This window comes from Pleurodeles waltl, chromosome 8 (assembly GCF_031143425.1).
Source record: "Pleurodeles waltl isolate 20211129_DDA chromosome 8, aPleWal1.hap1.20221129, whole genome shotgun sequence".
Taxonomy (NCBI): domain Eukaryota; kingdom Metazoa; phylum Chordata; class Amphibia; order Caudata; family Salamandridae; genus Pleurodeles; species Pleurodeles waltl.
In genome coordinates this window covers 822035373-822053685 of record NC_090447.1, presented here as the reverse complement: position 1 = coordinate 822053685, position 18313 = coordinate 822035373, and the positions used below count along the sequence as shown (strand labels likewise).

Genomic DNA, 18313 nt, shown 5'->3' with positions numbered 1-18313 from the left:
TCCTCAAATAAAGCAAGTGAGTGGTTAGAGAAAGTAGCATTGAAATCCCCATTTTTAGGACCTTTGATATAGCTACTTTTCGCATTATCATATTTATAGAATGAAGAAACTCATTTAACACGTGGTTGCTTTCTTGACCAGGTAGAATATAGAGGTTAAATAAAATAAAAGGAAAAACAGAACAGGAACCTGAATTCTGCTCTGGAAATACAGTACAGTTTAGTAAATTTGATTGAGGACGATACACCTGATACGTCCAAGTAAAGTTTGTAGACAATAATGTTGCTAAGCCACCACTAGCATAGCCTCTCTTTGACTTAATGGCAATACAGCTAATCACATAGTAATTTTCAACCTCAAAAGCGGCAGGTGCCCACATTTCTTGTAGACAAATTACCACTGGATTTATAACATCCAAAGACTTGATTTTCCCCAGGTTATTCCAGCACCCAGCTATATTGCATGGAACAATTTTAATAGAGTGGATCACACTACTAAGCAACTCAACTCTACCCACTTGGAACAGCCACTTTCCCACTATTTAACAGACCTGCTAACCAAGCCCATTGAGATACGTGATCGTTTTTTGGCTTCAGGCCAGACTTATAATCATTACATGAGAACTCCCTGTAGTCAGCCTTACATAAAACTAGTGTTCATTTTGCATTAGTGACCATCTCTTCCTGTGATACTGTACATTATCCAATGAGATTTAGATTTGGCAAATAATTATTCCCACCCACTGGCAGAACCTTACTTTTGAGAGGGGAGGAAGCAATATCAATTCCTTGTGCCAAAAGGAACTAACAGATGTTCAATATCAAGTTTACAATAACTGGTGACCGAAATGTAACCCTTGTTTTCTTCTTTACTCATGTGCCTAATAGTTCCACCAATTATAGATCACTACTCCTTATCAACTTGAGTTGGTTGACCTGAACCAAAAGATTCAGCAAAACAGATTGATTTAAAAATAATGAATCCTCCTCAAATAAGACAATAAAGGCCAAAGATATAATTTCGTCTTGTCTCCTTTACACTTTTGTCTCGTAAGTTTTGAGATATTGGGGACAATTTTACAAAGCATCAGACAGTTGAAGAGGTACGAAGTCAGATGAGATTGGGTTCAAAACAACTGCTGAGGCTAATATTTTCTTTTTTTAGCCTTGCAAGTCCCAATATGAATGAACATTTGGCCCCTCAGATTTCATAGGGAGTTCCTTCAGGATTACTAATAGTATGTCTGAGATATGATCTGGGCTGTCAGTAGTCTTTTCTAGAAGATTAATGACAGAGGACAAATTTCTCTCAAGGCACTGAAGTGTTTCAGAGGAGCAGACATAATCGTCAGGGAGATTCACTGAAGGATTGAGCAATAGTTACAATCCCACAGATAGATTTGACCCTGACGGGACATTAGCACAAGGTGTACTACAGAAATAAATCCATTGACTTTCCCTTATTCTGTGATAATAGCGCAATTCTCTCTGAGATAATCTTACTTGAGACTGATGAAGCAGTCTTAAATGGGGATATATTCAAGCATTAAAGAGGTATCGCTAAAGTGGTCAACCTGTGGGATTCTCTGACTGTTCTCACAAGGACTCACCAATGGAACTGAGTTTGGAGAACATTGTAAAGAATGCTCTATTTTGGTGATACCGGTGAAAGGAATATCAGGGGTTTTCTTATTACATAACAAATCATTAACAATCCTTTCAGTATCCGCCACTAGAACATCCAATTGTGATTTTGTTTTATCACCTTTTTCATAGATAACAAATCAACTGCCCCTGTAGGGTGTTCTTCACCAGATCTCATGAAATACACCAGAATAGTTTACTTTTTTCTCAAGATACCCAGAAGCAATGCCTTGCTCCTTAGCAGATTAGATTTAAGGCCTGCTTTAGATCTTGGCAGACTGGTTACTCTGTCACAAACCTGATGGTTGTTCTTTCCGCTGTATTACAATTTCCATAGAATATGATAGAATTGTACTGCAGCAGATGGACCATCCGCCATGTTTGTGACAGAGCAATCAGACCTAAATCTAAATCAGACCCTCAGGCTTTTGGCAACATCTTGTAGAGATTATTCTTCCAGACCTTGGCTTTTTGCTGTCATAGTGTACTCAAGAAAATGTGGAGTATGAAATATATAAGATTATATGAAATTATAAATAAAATTAACACCAGGAGACGATTGAACTGATTTTCCCACAATGTAGGTAATAGCCGAAAAAGACGTACTGAGAATTCTACTTAAGCTACAATCCGCCAAAACACTTCTTTGGCAGCCACATATAATTACTCCAATTCACCATTCACAGAAAGTGAAAGCAACAGGTTCAGTGAAAGGGAGGGTCAGACAGCCTGCAAGCTGCACCTGCACCTAGACTGGCTGCTTTCATAGGCAACTCTCCCATTCTGTAAGCCTAGAGCAATGCACTGAGGCAAAGTCGTTAAGATGGTTCACAGCCCACGACCCACCTTCTTCTTCTACTTTGGGTCTAATTAGGAGTTAAGTGAGCGCTGCAACACACGGTATCCAATATCCCAATTACCAAAGGTGGCAGGGCCCCCCTCCCCACCCCGACCCCCAACATCACAGAACTCACACACACACACACGCACGCAGGCACCACCAACACACGCACACACACCAACATACATGCCTACATCCACACACACAGTCAGACACGCACACCCACATACAAACATACACACACACATCCATACAGACATACCCACAGACATACACGCACTCATTCCCAAAACACGCAACACCCTCGCAAGCATACACGCACTCACACACCCCCTCTACATACACAGACGCACACCCCCATGCACCCACACAACACATAAAACTCACCCACCCCCCTCCCCTAACAGACGATCGACTTACCTGTTCCGTCGATCCTCCGGGAGGGGACGGGAGCCATGGGGGCTGCTCCGCCGACACCACACCGCCAACAGAACACCGCCACGCCGAATCACAGGCCGTGATTCGGTGGGCGGTGTTCTGTTGGCGTGGCGGTGAAGGTGGAGCAACCTCCACTTCCCCGCCGCCCGCCAGTATGGCTGTTGGCGGCTCTCCGTTGGAAAAAGGACGGATAGCAGCCAACAGTCATAATACGCCGAGCGGCAAACCGCCACTACTGGCTGTCTTCCGCACGGCGGTCCCTCGGCGGTCTTGTAAAAAGACCGCCGAAGTTGTAATGACCACCAGGGTCTCTTCCTGGCTCAGCAGGAGAGCCACTAATTAAATATTCACCACTCACAAAGTAGTGCCTCATAATGCCCTGCGGGGTTGACACTAACACCTTTCTGCGGCTTGCAGAAGTCCCTGCACAGAGTGGCTACGGCAGAGAACCTAAAAAAGCATGGGGAAGCTGCAGAGACACCACAGCTTGCCCCAAAGGGCTCAAGGAAGCGTTTGGGGATGTAGTGACCCTAATTCTGCAGGGTCTGGAAAAATATGACTACTACCCCAGGCTTAAGAAGTATTTTCAAGCACTCCACTGGCTTTAGCATGGGCTCTACAGTTGGGCGTACAGCACCCTCTGGTGGCAAAGTCTATGGCTGCAATTATTGTGGCCTGAAGAATTAAAAAAAAGTGTACATGTTGTGCAGCATCTTCTAGGGATGAAGCCTATTGTTACAGGTGCTGTGATCAAAATCTGATGCTCTCCATGGGCTAAATTGACAATTGCATCTTCAATGTCTTCAATGTTGAGAATATATGAAGAAATACACCGAGGCCCAGGTGATAATTATTTTTAAATTCTTCATTGAAAGCATAATGCTGACAGTTTTTACTAACCAAGAGGTATAAGCTTTATTGTCATTATAAATGCTTTATTCAATCAACCAATCAAGGATTTATAAGGCACAGCAAATCACCTGTGAGGGGGTCTCAAGGTGCTGAAAAAGTAAGGAGAAGACAGGAGGAAGAGTGATGCAGCAGCATGGCTTGAGCTGGGCCTGGGACCTGCTCAATGAGTTTGCGCTAGGGCCTCCATTAAGTGGGTCCTGGGAAGACGGAAGGGTGCCGGGAGGTGGTGGGCGGGGCTAGGAGGGAGGTGGGAAATAAGAGGCAGCATGAGGGAGCAGCAAAGGAAAATTATAGACAAAGCAGTGAAAATGAGGGAAAGGCAAGGAGAAGGCACATAAAAAATGGGAAAAAGCAAGTAGAAAGCACAAGAAATGGGGGGAAAGGCAAGTAGAAAGGAACAAAAAATGTGGGAAAAAGCAAGGAGAAAGCAGGTAAAACGAGTGAAAAGCAAGGAGAAAACACACAAAAGCTTGGAAAAAGCAAGCAGAATGCACAAAAAAATAGGGGGAGCAAGGAGAAGGCACACAAAAACTGGGGAAAAAGCAAGGAGAAAGCAGTGTAAACAAGGAAAAAGCAAGGAGAAAGCAGTTAAAACGAGTGAAAAGCAAGGAGAAAACACACAAAAAGCTTGGAAAAAGCAAGCAGAATGCACAAAAAAATAGGGGGAGCAAGGAGAAGGCACACAAAAACGGGGGAAAAAGCAAGGAGAAAGCAGTGTAAACAAGGAAAAAACAAGAAGACAGGAGCAAGAGCAATGCAGCAACATGGGGAGAGCTGGGTCTGGGACTTCAAAGAATAATGGTGGCATTTGTTTCTGATCAAAAGGTATAAACTTTATTGACATTAATAAGCGCATTTCCCCATGATTATTGATTATTGCATTTACTCCTAAAATTATATTCTGATGTGTGTTTTCTTGGTCTGGACCCCGTTATGTGGTCAGAGGTAATTATGCAATGTCATCATATTCTATTTTCATCAGCCTTATCTATATTTGTAAATTACTGCATAGTATTAAGTAGCATGTGTTTTTATTGTGTGCCCATGAATGGCGATTACTAGCCTATACCACCTCACTTCATTAGGCCTTGGACTGCTCTGCTTCGCTACCGTGAGAAAGTCATGTGCTACAGAGGGGTGTTTGGTTCCCATTGGAGGTCAAATGCGGACCCATTACTTGTGCAGGCTGCACAACTAATCAGCGGCCTCCTTACACCTACTATTAACACATAGCATCATTTTAAAAGAGTTAAGAAATTAAGGGGCCTATTTATGAGAAGGCAAACTGTCCTACACAAGAACAATCCTTAGAGGCATATTCCTATTTCAATCTGCGCTGCGGAAGAGTAAATCTGCTGGCCCACAATGTGCTATCTAGCACCAACACAGGCACCCTTGCATCTTGGAGCAAGAGTGCCTGTGTTGTAGGCAGGATTGTTTTGTGCAGGAAGGAAAACATTCCTGCACAAAAACAATCCTGAGAGTCATTTTCCTCTCTTTCTGTGCACTGCAGAATACAGTGAACATAGAAAGAGGAAGTAACGAGTAATAAATAATATATTTCTCCTCGTTATGCCTCATCTGAGAAGGTGTATCTTTTTGGCACTTTCCCAGGTCTACCAGTTCTGGTAAATCGGGGAAGGCATCAAAAAGGAGGGCAGTTGGCTGGGATACCCATGCATTGCTCATGGAACGCCTTCCCAGGGTAGGGCAAAGCAACCCAGCATTTTGTGCTGCATTGCCTTACTCTAGATATATGGAACCACTCAGGGCCACACAAAGTGGGGTTGCATGGCTTCATAAATCACATGTAAGGTTTATGTTGCTCTTGCACCATGTTGCGTAGTGGAGGAGTGACACAAACCAGCTCAATCAGTCAATCAATCAATTTGGATTTGTAGGCGCACTTAACACCCGGGAGGGTATCCAGGCATCGTGTCAGCTGTGTGTAATCTGGCCTGACTTAAGTCCAAGAGCTAGATCTTGAGTTGTCTTCTGAAGTCTTGGAAGAAGTTGGAGGACCTTAAGTGGATAGGCATATTGTTACAGGATTTTGCTGTCAGGTAGAAGAAGGTGCATCCTCTGTAGTTGCTCCTGCAGATGTGCGGTATGCGGGTGAGGTAAAGGGATGCTGAGCAAAGGCATCTGTTGGGGTGGTTAGCCGGTGGTTGAGGCAGGCTGGTCCTTGGTTGTGCAAGGCTTTGTAGGTTAGGGTCAGCATCTTCAATTGGTATTGTTTATTTACGTGGAGGCAGTGTAGGTTCCTGAGGTTTGTGGATATGTGCATACTTCTTCAGAGGTCGAGGAGGAGTCTGGCTGCTGTGTTCTGGGTAAGCTGAAGTCTTGAGTTTCGAGTCCGTCATAGAGGGAGTTGTCGGGGTGCAAATGGCTGTTGATGAGTGATGGTGAGTTCAATAGAAGTAGTACACTGTTCCAATACAGATACATGCAGGGAGAGGAAGTGTCAGTATTGTCAGGAGAGCCCCGAAGCATCCACTAGGATGCTAAGTATCATCATTGGGTAATCTCCTTGTCAGACCGGCACTGCAATGTCTGGCGGGCCACCCGACACAAGGTGGTGGCACTCAGCCGAAAATAATATAGCAGAAATAGTGAGGTCTGCAGAAAGTACTGACAAAAAGAAAGAAACAAGGGAGAGACAAAAGAGTTAAAATTGACTCTGAGCCTTAGGCATCATAATTTAATAACTCAGAAAAAGGATCAGGTCAAGATTAAAAAAGAAAACAAGAGGAGTTAATACGGGGAGTAATGTCCCACTGTACTCCTATGGAAAGGAAAAAAGGTGGTTACCTAGTCCTAACACAGTGTGGTCAACATGTTTCGCGCCTCTGCGGTCAAAAAATTATCCTTTGGCGCTTCATCAGGACCGCAATGACTACTTCTCCTTGTTACACAAAAAAAGCTAAGTGCTGGAAAGTCACTTACTGAACGAGGACTACTTGTCACTGTCAATTGGTCAGTAGGTCGCCCTGTATGTAAACAGAAAAAGACATACATTGGTGTCTACAAAGTGAAGGAAAAGTGAAAAACGCAGTCACCCCGTAACAAAGTGTGACACAATGAACAAAACACAGATGCTTACCATCCCCTAGTAGAGAAAGGGCATCTTAGGAACGCGCAAGCCTCAAACCAAAGGAACTAAACTTGGTGTAGAAAAATAATGTTATAATGCATAGCTAGAATACATAATCGTAAACAGATCAAATGTAGTTTATAGGTACACCATGTACATGAAGTCACTAAGTAAGACTTCAAAACGAGTCTCAACTATGTTAATGAGCATCTAGCTGTAAATGTAGACATAGATATAAGCACCATGCCACAGAGAAAGATTAGGCCTTGTTGGAAAACGTAAGGTTGTAATGTGATTAGCTGAAAAAAATGAAAAAAACATATGTCAAGGCCATTAAATCACCAGTAAATGCTGCTAACACTGGTGCTGGAACATAGAGATTCAAGTTCCCAGCCAAGTAAACGAGTCGCAATTAAATAAATCAGGAGAGCCAAATGGGTACACATCGGATGCGTAAGGAGATTGTGACTGAGCCGGCAAAGGCTTGTGTATGTAGTAAAAAACTAACAGAGCATTTGCAAATGAACGCTCGGGACAGAGCAACAGGGGGGACTTACTTGTAGTCTGCCTCTGGTCCATCGGTGAACCTATCCCAGGTCGTGTGCCTGGAAACAGTAGCACAGCATCCCGGGGGGGTTTAAATATCCGAAATACGGAGCGCGAGTAGTCGCGTAGAAACCGGAACTAGGCAGTGTCCGATTCCGGTCATGAAACTAGAAAAGGGACTACATACCAACAAGGCAGGGGCCATGTTGGTAGTAGGGTTTACCAAGGAAGCCATAGTTGAGTGTGTGGAAGCCAACTAAGAGCATGGAGGGCAAGGGACTGACGGGTATTGAATGCTATCCATTGATAGCGGCAAAAAATAAGAACATATAGCCAATACAAAGACACTAATGTGTATAGAAGTGACAAAAATCATGTACAAAACTCATGTACAGGGTAAAAGCAAAGATAGGCTGGATATATGCCAAATTCCTGTACAAGTAACAGTATAAAGGGCATATTCTCGCGAACCTATATAGGTAATATGGAAAATCAATACGGTAGTAAGTATAGTTGAAAATTACAACAGTCAAAGGGTATACAGTCAGGGAGAAGGCAAAAATGGAACTCTTTTAGGGTGATAGAGTACACCACGGGATCTCATCATTAAGGCCCTCACTGGATCGAAATAGATACTTGGGATCATTGTCATTATGTCTGGGTACCTGTAAAACTACCCACCATAAGTCGTCAGGGCCATGGTGTGTTTCCAGGAAATGTGAACTTAATTTAGTAGTAATACAAGAGCACCTGATGTTACTTCGATGTTCATTAATTCTCTGTTTGATAGGTCTGGTCGTCATGCCAATGTACTGTAAATTGCAGGGACAGGTGATCATATAGATACATTGTCGATTATTGCAATTCGTATGTCTGTTCAGATACCAGGTGCCAACATATTTCACATCCAATTGGTCAACCCGTTTGGTCAAGCAACAAACATTACAAGAGCCACACGGGTAGTGTCCAGTGACCTGGGGGAGATTCCATAAAGTTGTCTGGTTTGACATATCTCCTTGTATGCGTGGACGTGTATGAACAACTAAATCTTTAATGTTGGATGATCTTTTGAAAGCAAAAAGCGGTCTCAGAATCTGAGGACCCCAACATTGTAAAATGCTCCAACGCTTATTGATTAGTTTTTTAACAGTGTTGGACAAAGGAGTGTATGTGGATACACAAGTTATACAAGCTTCTGATCCCCTCACAGCAGGAGCTAACAAAGCCGCCCTGTGATTGTTGCGAGCCCTCTTATAGGTTGGGTTAATAATCTTTTTAGGATAATGACGATCATGGAATTAATGTTTCAACTCAAGTGCCTGAATGTCAAAAGATTTAACCGAGCTGCAATTACGACGTAACCTCCAAAATTGCCCAACAGGGAGATTGTCACGCAGGGCCTTTGGGTGGTGGCTATCGTATAAAAACAGGCTATTCCGGTCAGTACTCTTATGGTAAGTATCGGTCACAAGTTTACCGTCAACAATCCTGATCATTAAGTCCAAGAAAGGAACTTGAGTGGTGGAAGTATGAGCGGTGAATCTCAAGATCGGGTCCAAAGTATTGACCCAATTGGCAAAGAGATCAACATCCTGTACGGAGTCTTGCCAAATGACAAGGATGTCATCTATATATCTTCGCCACAATTTGATGTTATCATGAAAAGGATTGGATGTAGGTAAAATGAACAATTTTTCAAAATGGTACATGAATAAACATGCCATACTTGGAGCGAATGTACTGCCCATGGAAGTCCCACAGATCTGATGAAACAAAGAATCCTCAAATTGAAAGAAGTTCTGCGTCATGGCCAGTGTAGCACACTGCATCACGAAATGAACAGGAGTGGAAGAAGACCAAGAACTCTGGAGGAGGGCAGACTCCATGACTTGTAGCGTAGCTTCCTGGGTAATATTCGTGTACAAGGCCTCTACATCCAAAGTGATCAGTACTTGAACTTGGATGATGGAATTGACACTCTCAATCAGATTGAGGACATCTTTGGTGTCTTTGAGGTAAGTAGTGGAATCTCTCACCAGTGGTTGCAGAAAAAAATCACAAAAAGTGGACAATGGTTCCAAAACCGAACCAATGCCAGATACAATGGGACGTCCCGGTGGAGGGAAGGTACCCTTATGGATCTTTGGGAGGCAATAGAAATACGGAGTTCGAGGATGGGTGGTCTCCAAAAACTCAGCCTCCTTGGAGGAGATCCAGTCATTGCCATGGGCTTTTTCAATCATACTCTTGATTTGAGTCTGTAAAAGACTAGTGGGATCACGAGTCAAAGGTGCATAGTATGTGATGTCACTCAGGAGGCGGAGGCATTCTTGTCTATAGTCAGAGGTGTCCATAATGACTATAGCCCCCCCTTTATCAGCTGATTTAACCACTATAGACTGATCAGTGGACAAGGTTTTAAGGGCCTCCCTTTCAAGAGTAGGCAAATTAATGAATGGTTGCCTAGGGTGGACCTGGTCAAGGTCTGATAGGACAGCTTTTTCGAATGCCAGGTCCTCACACGGGAGAGTATGAGATGGAGGCATAAAAGTAGAGGGCTTCTTTAAGCCTGTGTCATCCACAATGGGAGGTTCTGGTCGATCCTTAAAAAAGAAATGAAGGGAAACCTTTCTGAAAAATTGGGACAATTCACAATTTAGGCCAAAAAAAAAGTTCTCAGGCGGTGTGGGTACAAAACTTAAGCCTCTATTGAGGACTCTCGATTCATGTATGGATAGTTATTGACTAGATAGGTTAACCACTAGGCACTCGGAGGGGGAATCTTGCCCTGACTCCGGGTGACCATTTGTGGTTCCTCTCTGCCCCAATGAACTCTCCTGCCTCTTCTTCTCCTTCTGCCTCTTCCTCTGCCCTAGCCGCGGCCTAAAAAAGGCCCATCAGGTAGCATAGGGTGAGGTTGAAAATATGGATAGGGAGGTTGCCGGAAAACGGGTTGATGAATGGGATATTGTGGGAGGTTATAAAATGGTTGAGGCATACTGTCATCAGTGCTCCATCCGTCGGATGAAGAGCTGCTGCTGTAGTTGCGCGCTTTCTTATTGGACACTGTAGACTCGTCTGATGAGCGGGATTGTGCATCAACCTCAAAGTCTTTCTTGATGTAGGGATAAACCTTCTCCCGTTCAAATTTACTAATGTCCTTTTGCAATTTAGAGATTTTTTGCTGGGTAAGGAACTCCATGGTCTCATTGAGTTCCGCATTCATTTCAAGAAGGCGGCTCTTAAATGTCGCTAGAGTGATTGTCGTCTTGATTGTACTCTCCACACAGTTAATCTGTATGGTAATGGATTCAGCTAAACGTTTTGAAGTATTGATAATGAGAACAAGCCAATCATGCGTGCACTTCCATGCAATCTGTGCCCAGTCGGTACAGTAGGTTCACCGATGGACCAGAGGCACACTACAAGTAAGTCTCTCCTGTAGGTACACCACCTTTTTTCCTTTCCATAGGAGTACAGTGCGACATTACTCCCCGTATTAACTCCTCTTCTTTTCTTTTTTAATCTTGGCCTGATCCTTTTTCTGAGTTATTAAATTATGATGCCCAAGGCTCAGAGTCAATTTTAACTCTTTTGCCTCTCCCTTATTTCTTTCTTTTTGTCAGTACTTTCTGCAGACCTCACTATTTCTGCTATATTATTTTCGGCTGAGTGCCACCACCTTGTGTGGGGTGGCCCGCCAGACATTGCAGTGCCGGTCTGACGAGGAGATTACCCAATGATGATGCTTAGCATCCTAGTGGATGCTTGAGGGCTCTCCTGACAATACTGACACTTCCTCTCCCTGCATGTATTTGTATTGGAACAGTGTACTATTTCTATTAAACATATCTAGGTCTTGGGAGACCGTACACTGGACCACAATTAGGGCCAGATGTATCAAGGTTTTTTGCATTCGCAAACGGTGCGACTGCACGTTTGCAAATGCAAAAAGCCAGTTCAGAATGTATGAAAGACATTCTGAACGCAATTTTAAGGAATCGCGAAAATAGCGATTCCTTAAAATTGCGACCCTGTTTAGAGAGTCGAAAATTGCGACTCTCTAAATAAGAAATCGCAAATAAGGATTCCTTATTGGCGATTTTTTAGCACATGTATGAAGCCATTCCTAAATGCGATTTGGGCATTTAGGAATCACTATTTACCACCAGGTTGAACCTGGTGGTAACCATGTGCAAAATTTAAAAATGCATTTAAAATGCATTTTTAAAATGTACATGTAAAGCACACATGCCCTTTTGGCATGTGTGCACCTTACATGTCCCATAAAAAGAATTTGGGGTGCAGCAGAGGGGACCTTAGGCCCCCAGCACCCTGGGGTTTTGCATTTCCAAAATTGCGATTTCTAGTTAAGAAATCGCAATTTTGGAAATGCAAAAAATTCGCAGATATGGGCCAACAGGCCCATGGGTGCGAATGGGGACAGTTTCTCTATTTTGCGATTCGGTAATAGCATTTGTGATTTTTAAAAAATCGCTATTACCGAATCGCAAAAATCATACATACCTTTTTGCATTTCTGAAATAGTGATTTCTTAAAAATCGCTATTTGAGAATCGCAAATCGGTTGTATGATACATCTGGCCCCTAGTCCCTCTCTTTTTTCGATAGATGAGTGATGGTGCACCTTGTGTTAGTGGGGAGCCACTTGACGATTTTGTATAGAAGGCACAGGGTGCAGAAGTAGGCAGAGGATACTGCGTTGACCTAGCTTCTCATGTTTAGTTTCTTGTCAATGATGGGAGCTTGTTCTGTTGGGTTAGGGGGTCCCTAGGGTCGCTGGCCACCAGGAGTGTCCTAGGGAGAGGTGAAGCTTCTGAGTAGCAAGACTTCGGTTTTGTTGGTGTTGAGTTTTAGGAGGTTGTTCTTCATCTACTTGGCAATTGCTGGTCATGCAGTGGTGAAAGTTTGGCTTGGCCTGGTCTTTGCAGAACCAAAGGATGAGCTGTGTGTTGTCTGCAGAGGAGAAAATGCTTAGTCTGTAGTGTCTTACGATGTTGGCTAGTGGGGTCATATAGGTATTGAAGAGAGTAGGTCTGAGGGAAGATCCCTGTGGAACTCCACAGGTGATGGGCTTGGGTTGTCAAGTGTGTGGAGGGAGGAGAATTCTCTGTGTTCTTCGGGAGAGGAAGGAGGCAATTCATGTAGGATTAGCATTCAGGGTGGTTTCAGTGTTGTGACTGGAGCGGAATCCAGACTGTGGTGGGTCAAGCAGGTTGATGTCTTCCAGGTATGACGTGAGTTGCTGTTGCTGCCTTTTTCGAGTACTTTAGCCGAGAAAAGGCGCATGGTGATTGGTCTGTAGTTTTTGAGGTTGTTGGGGTTGGCAGAGGACTTCTTGAGGAGAGGTTTGACTCCCATGTGTTTCCAGTCTAGCTGAGTTGATGGATGAGTTTAATATGTCTGTGAGTCTGTTGCTGTTGATGCCAAGGTTGAACCTGTGATGTGGGCATGGGTCTGTGGGGGACTCAGAGTGGATGGTTTTCATGATATGCATGGTATCTTGGCTGGTGAGCTGATTCCACTTGAGGATTTCCTGCTTGGAGCAGTCGTGGAGGCTGATGGTGTCTTCTTCTGTGGGCTAGGGTGTGAAGTTTCTGTATATGGTCGAGATTTTGTCATGGGAGTAGGTGGCTCAGGAGCCGCATAGTTTCTGGGTGGGGTAAATGGTGTTCTCTAGTGCTGATGGGTTGGTGATTTTTTGTGACAATATTGAAGAGTTCTTTGCTGCTTATGGTGCTGTCTTGAATGCAAGTGGCCAGTGCCTGCTTCCTACCATTCTTTAGGAGTTTGTGATATTTGTTGATGGCACTTCTGTTTGACTTGTTTGCAGGTGTGTTTTGTGGTGCAGAGATCAAGGGCATACCAGCTGGCTTGTTTGGAGGTTGTGATGGGCTTGGTGATTTTTGTTGGTGTGACGATGTCAGCACAGTGTGAGATCTAAGAGGTGAAGGCCCATATTTATACTTTTTGACGCTAAACTGCGCTAACGCAGTTTAGCGTCAAAAAGTTTTGCGCCGGCTAACGCCATTCTGAAGCGCCATGCGGGCGCCGTATTTATTGAATGGCGTTAGCCGGCGCAAGCAGACCGGCGCTGCCTGGTGTGCGCGAGAAAAACCACGTACACCAGGCAGCGCCGGCGTAGGGGGAAAATGGCGCATGGGCGTCTTAAAATGGGGCAAGTCAGGTTACGTCGAAAAAATCGTCGTAACCCGACTTGCGCCATTTATTTTCGACGCCCATCCCCCATCAACATGACTCCTATCATTGTAAAGATAGGAGTCATGCCCCCTTGCCCAATGGCCATGCCCAGGGGACTTCTGTCCCCTGGGCATGGTCATTGGGCATAGTGGCATGTAGGGGGGCACAAATCAGGCCCCCCTATGCCAAAAAAAATTATTAAAAAAAAATAAAAAAATACTTACCTGAATGTCCCTGGGGTGGGTCCCTCCAGCCTTGGGTGTCCTCCTGGGGTGGGCAAGGGTGGCAGGGGGGGTCCCTGGGGGCAGGGGAGGGCACTCTGGGCTCATTTTGAGCCCACTTGTCCCTTAACGCCATGCCTGACCCAGGCGTTAAAAAGCGGCGCAAATGCGCCGTTTTTAGCCACGCCCACTCCCGGGCGTCTCTTTTGCCCGGGAGTATAAATACCACGTAAAGGCCTGGGAGTCATTTTTTAGACGGGAACGCCTCCCTTGCATATCATTAACGCAAGGAAGGGGTTCACGCTAAAAAATGACGCACATTCCGGGAACTTTGGCGCTATTCGCCTCTAACGCCATAGTATAAATATGGCGTTAGTTGGCGTTAGTTTAGCGTCGAATTTGCGTCGAAAAAAACGACGCAAATTCGGCGCAAACGGAGTATAAATACGGCCCGAAGTTTTTTAAGTCTCTGTAAATGTCAGGGGTGGTGTCAGGGATCTGGAAAGTGGTGTCCAGAGGATTAGAGTTGAGGGCGTCAGTCCACTGAGTTTCAGTTACCCTTCTCCAGCTTTGAAGTAAGGTGGACAAAGGTCTGTACGTTTTACCTGGTGTGAGGAGGTAGGTGAAATGGATGATGGAGTGGTCATGCCAGGTAGGTTTGGTGGTGTGACTGTATTTGAATCTGTTGCTTTAGGTGAAGATGGGGTCCAGAGTGTATCCTGTGATGTGAGTAGGGTCTGTGACATTGTGTCCTGGGACTATAAGGCCGATGATTCCCAAGCTGTCCAAGAGGTTGGAGGTGTGGGTGTCGTTGGTGCATTCTACGTGGAAATTTCGGTCTCTGAGGAAGATGTAGCATTTGGTGTCGATGGCTTGGGGGAGATGATTTCGGATGCTTTTTGCAAATTTAGACTGGAGTCTGGGAGGGTCTGTAGGTGAGTGTTTTTTAGATGGTGGTGTTGTTGTCAATGCTGAGTTGGAAGTTGATGTGCCTCATGATAGGCGTGCTGTATCTGTCATGATTGTTCAGTGGATAGATTATTTGTGAATTATGGCAATGTCTCCTCCCAGTTTGTTGTTGCAGTCACGGTGGATGATCTTGTATCTGTCAAGTGTGCTGAAAGCGATGTCTGGAGCGGAGGTGGGGTTGAGCCACGTGTCTCTGAGGAAGACAAGATTGGGAGTGAGGGTGATGATGGTGTCCCATAGTTTGGTTGCATGTCTGCCTAGGGAGCAGTCATTCAGTGGAATGCAGTAGAGCTGGTGCTTGACCGTGGAGGCTGGGGGTGATTGTTTAGTGGGGTGTGTAGGTGAGATGAGGAAGCGAGCAAACCAGCAATGTTGGCAGGTGAAGGGGCTGTGGTCCATGGAGCGTCAGGATAGCAAGGCCTGTTGGATCGTCATGCGTTGAGGGGGGTTAGTTCTGAACTTGAGTAGCAGAGGATGGTTGGAGAGCCATGATCCCTAGTGCTGGGTGCAGTCCAGGCACGGATGGGCACAGATGGGTTGCCTTTGGGTGACCCAGTGGCACGCCTGCTGCACGACTGCACAATGGCCTACATAAGTACTCCTGAGAGATGGGAGGGTGGAAGCAGGAAAAAAGGCAGGAGCAGCAAACACAACAACAACGTGGACACAATAAGAAACAATAACAGTTACAAAATAATAGCAACAAAGGTGACAAAACAATTATTGGCTAACAATGGCAGCAAAGACTAGAAACGAGCATGACAATTTACAAAAACCATAGGGCAAAGCACATAGGAGACGTGGCGGGCAGGGGCCAGAAGGCACCCGGCAATTGGATGGAATGCAAGACTTCCTGCACTGAGGATGAGACAGCAGTGTCTGCGCTTTCAGACAGGCAGCTAGTGAGCGGCGATCTTGAACAAACGGTCAACGGCTACTACTGGAGCAACGCAGCAGCCTACATAAGCATGTCTGGAAGGAGGGAGGGTTTCGGATGGAGACGGTAGATGGGAGGGAGGAGCAGGAAGAAAAGCAGGAAAAAGGCGAGAGCTACAAACGCAGCAACAACACAGACACAACGTGAAACAATAACAGTTACAAAATAATGATGACAATGATGACAAAACAATTACAAATATTGGCTAACAATGGCAGCAAAGACTGGAAACAAGCAAGATAATTTACAAAAACCACAGGGCAGCGCACACAGGAGACACGGTGGATGGGGGCCACAAGACATCCGGCAACGGGATGGAATGCAGGACTTCCTGCACTGAGACCAAGACAGCAGTGCCTCTGCACTATCAGCCAGACAGCTGGGGAGCTGTGATCTTGACCAGGATGTCAAGGGCTCATTAATAGGTTCCAATATCTGGCACCCTTTTCAGGTTTCGCCTGCACATCGCTAGTGCCGTGAGTGCGAAATCTTTTGTAATTAAAAAAAAAAAAAATCTTAAAAGGGGCTTACAACCTACCCATCACTTACCATTTGTAGGTTTCGTGGTCACTCATTTTCTTGCTTCTCCCTTGGCAGCAGCATCAGGGTCACGTCATCAGGTTTCTCTTCCTGTTTCCTCGTCTGTTCCCTGGAGCTTGGCCCCGGCACTGTTTTCAGCTGGCAACCAGTGGCTTTCGGCCAGTGTCCTTCCAAAGGCTGCATGCTTCTCAAGGTTCTTTTTTATAAAATGACTTTCTAGCACTCAATAAGAGTGCAAGTGTTTTCGGATGGCCTCCCCTCCTCCCTTGCATTCCTTTCACATAGTTACTTGTGTTATTTACGTTCTAGCTTTTAACCCAGCACCACCTCCTCTCATTCTCCATTGATTCACCCACTTGACAGTATTTCAATATTGATATTTCTGTCATGGCGCCTGCTCTTTTCATATAAAATCCGGTTTACTTTAACAATAGGAATGACCACACCATGTGCCCGGTTCACAAAGGTAAACCTAGACCAAAAGTCTAAGGTTAGAGTTAAAGTCTAACTTTACTACTAGTCACAGTGTTGACAGACATGATTTTAAATGAAGTAGCATTGTACATGACAATATTTTGAAATACTTTCCCTGCTTTCACTACATTTTAGGTTTCGCCTGCACAGCTCCATCCCTGTTTCAGCCACCTCCCACACAATTCCTAGTTTTCCCCAACCTCCTCCCTTTTGTCCTTTTTTCTCAAATCAGGCCATTTTTTAGGGTTGAGCCTGCAAGAGCATGCGCCAGCGCATGCCTCTCACTTGCGAGACACTGTGGTATACAGAAAAGGTCTTGGACCCCGCCTGTGGCTTACTGTTTGTTGTCTTCATGTCACTCTTATTTCCAGGCTCCCTAATTGGTCAGTGTGTGAGAAGCATCATTTCTGTTCCTTTCTGTGGAGCAGGGACCAAGCACTGATTGATTAAAGCTAATCAATGCCCGTCCACTGCTCCCAACGTGATTGAGGTACTATTTTTTCCCCCTCTCACTCCTTCCTTGTGGTTGCTGATTTATTCTAGTTTCCCCCGTCGTTGCTTAAACCCGCCCATCTTCTGTCGCTGTTTGACATCACATCCCTGTCCCTCCGTGTTAGAGAGCCCCCTCCCAAAAAAGCGTTGTCTCCATCATAGTATGGCTTTTATTTTCCTACTTTGTTTAGGAATGGTGATATTAAGTGATGTGCAGTCACAGAATGTTAAGCTGATGCTTGAGACTTGAACCTGGTTCCCAGGTCTAAAGTTGGCAGGCACTCTGGGTGCAAGAATATAAAATAAAAGCATTAAAAGAGGGGAAGCCCCCCCCCCCTCCTCACCCCCCGAGACACAAGCAGCCCACACAACTCCCATCTGTGTGATTTTTTTGTGAATCGCTGTGTACGGATCCACGAGAGTGCTCCTGCATCACAAACACTGTTAGTGTGGGCGAGGTGTACCCGGTCAACAGAGCCAGCAACAAGAACTCTTTTCCTCGTTCACACTTTGATATCCTAGAATGTGGTGCGCGAGCGTGACTATTGTAAACACAAGAGAATTAGCTTATATGGTCTAGTGAGCTCCAGTTCGAATATACTTCAACAAGGATGCAACCACTCATCCGAGATGAGTGAATTGAGTGGTACAAATTGGCTAGTGTGTTTTTGTTTAATACTTAGCGTAAATTCGACCCGAAGGTATAGCAGCACTTTTCATGAGCACCAGTTACGTTACACAAGGACACATTCATTTTTTGGGAGGCACTGGGGAGATTAAGTTATTTGCCCACGATCACAGGATGGTGATCCGACACCGAGACTCCAATCCAGTTGAAAGGTCAGCAGGTCACAGTCGCTGTTGTGAACCATGGCTAAAAAGCAGAGCCAGGTTACACCACTTTTTTTCTTTACATGAAGCTATGTTGGACAGCTACCTGCACTGCTATGTAACATGTTTAAAAGGCATTGAAAAAGTCATCAGA

At 44.9% G+C, this 18313-nt stretch overlaps 1 protein-coding gene across 1 annotated transcript in view; it reads right to left on the bottom strand.

Moving 5' to 3' along the window:
- Positions 1-18313, bottom strand: part of LOC138250329 (arylsulfatase D-like) — a 951998-nt gene that overhangs the window by 193719 nt on the left and 739966 nt on the right. The gene's annotated exons all lie outside the window — the stretch shown is intronic.